The sequence below is a fragment of the Periplaneta americana genome, chromosome 12, assembly GCF_040183065.1.
Source record: "Periplaneta americana isolate PAMFEO1 chromosome 12, P.americana_PAMFEO1_priV1, whole genome shotgun sequence".
Classification (NCBI taxonomy): domain Eukaryota; kingdom Metazoa; phylum Arthropoda; class Insecta; order Blattodea; family Blattidae; genus Periplaneta; species Periplaneta americana.
In genome coordinates this window covers 138,743,322-138,745,693 of record NC_091128.1, presented here as the reverse complement: position 1 = coordinate 138,745,693, position 2,372 = coordinate 138,743,322, and the positions used below count along the sequence as shown (strand labels likewise).

General features: G+C 33.8%; 1 non-coding gene across 1 annotated transcript; it reads left to right on the top strand.

Moving 5' to 3' along the window:
* Positions 1-1,289: 1,289 nt before the first annotated feature.
* Positions 1,290-1,371, top strand: TRNAL-AAG (transfer RNA leucine (anticodon AAG)). Its single transcript has one exon. It is a non-coding gene; the product is annotated as a tRNA-Leu (tRNA).
* The last annotated feature ends 1,001 nt before the right edge of the window (positions 1,372-2,372 follow it).

Sequence of the window (2,372 nt, the reverse complement as noted above, 5' to 3'; positions counted from 1 at the left end):
CTGTGCAGAAACCAATTTATTCGTGGCTTTTCATTATTGGAAACAATCCCTCCTCGTCCCTTCCCTCTCACCAATCAAATTATCGATTCTCCACCACACATTCATTCGTCCGCTCGTTGTTTCAAACTGACAGACCATGACAATCGGCTTTTTTTTTATGTGTTTGTACAGCATTTTCAAAAACCTATACCACCAGTATTATATACATTGTGCTTACCTGTTGGAACTCCAGTCTGAAGAAAGAAGTCTTTTCGTAATCTTGCGTCTTTCAATCACACACACAAAGCGTGACTTAGATGCGAATGACGTCTTTGTATAATGGTGTAAGGGACTGCTCCCTCAGTAGAGTCTCAGAGTATGAGGAAAACAAGAAAACAGAGAAGGTCACATGAATTTGTATTGCTAGTACACTCTGATTCTGATGTGTGCTGACACCTGGTGGCTGAAAATGGAAATATCTGTGTACTAAATACAATCATACAGAACTGTGCATAATAATTAGTAGCATGACAACAGCTCTATGATATTATTTTTATATAACTTTTTTTTATTTCTTCTTTTATTAATGCTATTGACGGGATGTTAAATATATTTATAGTACTTTTATTAAAATAATTTTATAACCTGGAAAGTAAAAACCCTTGGGAGGTAATGGAACGAATAAATAATTTAAATAAAGAGCCTTAATTTAGTCACTGGCGCTATTTAGTTATTCAGCGAAATGAAGCGTGAATTCAATAAGATTTCGGTAAAATTTAATTACTTCTTTTTGGGATATTAAGTGGAAGATATATTAAAATAATTATATAATAAATATGTTAAGTATCCACCCTCGTTTCTATAGATAATGACTTCTACTACGTTCTAATTTTAATTATGTTGAATAACAAAATAAAAACGCATTATATTCAGTCGTTTTGTTAAATAAGTTATTTAAAATAACGTATTAAATAACGAATAACATCAGCAGCATGATTCAGCAAAATATCTGATCATTTTTCCCGCAGTGTGGAGCAAGTGCTGTTGTTGTTAGTGGTCCTGAAGGAAGCAACGGTATCAGGAACGTAGGAGAAGTTAGATGTTAACTTTCAACTCGTAACGTTCCAAAAGAGAAGTGATTCCAGTGTATTCCAGGATATGACGTAATGGACTGATTCACCTTTGTATAAACTACTCCTATAATGTAGATAACTAATCATAAAAACGCTAAAACGCGAGATAAAATTAAAACTACGTCAGTGCCAACAAAATATACACTACAATTATTATTGGACAGCAAACGCACTCGTGGTAGCGTGGCCGAGCGGTCTAAGGCGCTGGTTTAAGGCACCAGTCTCTTCGGAGGCGTGGGTTCGAATCCCACCGCTGCCATTAATTTTTATAAATTTAAGAATGATGCGTAATCTGTGGAAATTAGGTTCCAATAAGCAATGCGCATAAATTATTATTACTTTCATTTACATTATAAGAAAATAAAATGCTTATAAGAACATTTTAGTGAAGGTAAAGTATGTGGAGTAGGTTTTAACATGTTCAATGGATATAAAAAAATATGTAAATTGAGACTTCTTTGCATTAATTGTGTAAATGCATTTTTTCCTTCGAATAGTACAGGTTTCAATATATTTTTATACAACTATAAACATGCACTAGATTGAACGGAATGTCAGGGCATCAATTGCAAAATACGTATAATTAAGATTTATAAAAAAATCTAGTTGATCAAGATCAGTAAATTAAATTTAGCAAAACACAAGGAACACCAATACTTGTTAATATATAATGTATAATTATGATTACAAACATAATTTTCATTATCATAATCATCTCTTGGATTAAAACTTTCCGTTTCCTCAGTCTAACAAATTAATTTTTGCACAATATCTCTTTTTTGCATTCTTGCCATCATTGTTCCATGTCATGTAACTTGAAGATACAACACGTTCAAGGGTTACTACGGAAACGTTGGAAATAACAGTGCAGTAAGTAAATTACAACACAGGTAAGGTAGGAATTGGCTGGGTCACTGGTTGAGAAGAAACTGCCTTCTGAAGGATGCAGTGGAAGGAATGGTGAACGGGAGGAGAGTTCAGGGAAGAAGAAGAAATCAGATGATAGAGGACATTAAGATATATAGGTCATATGAAGAGACAAAGAGGAAGGCAGAAAATAGAAAAGACTGGAGAATGCTGGGTTTGCAGTGAAAGACCTGCCCTTGGGCAGAACACTATGAATGAATAAAAATCCAGGTGCTGTAAGTAAATTCTCTACAAACTTGAGAAACAGTCACTTGTAAATTAAAAGAACAAGAACTCTGACAGAACAAGCTGTAACTTTATAAGCAACCAATGTTTTCTCATGAATACTTAATT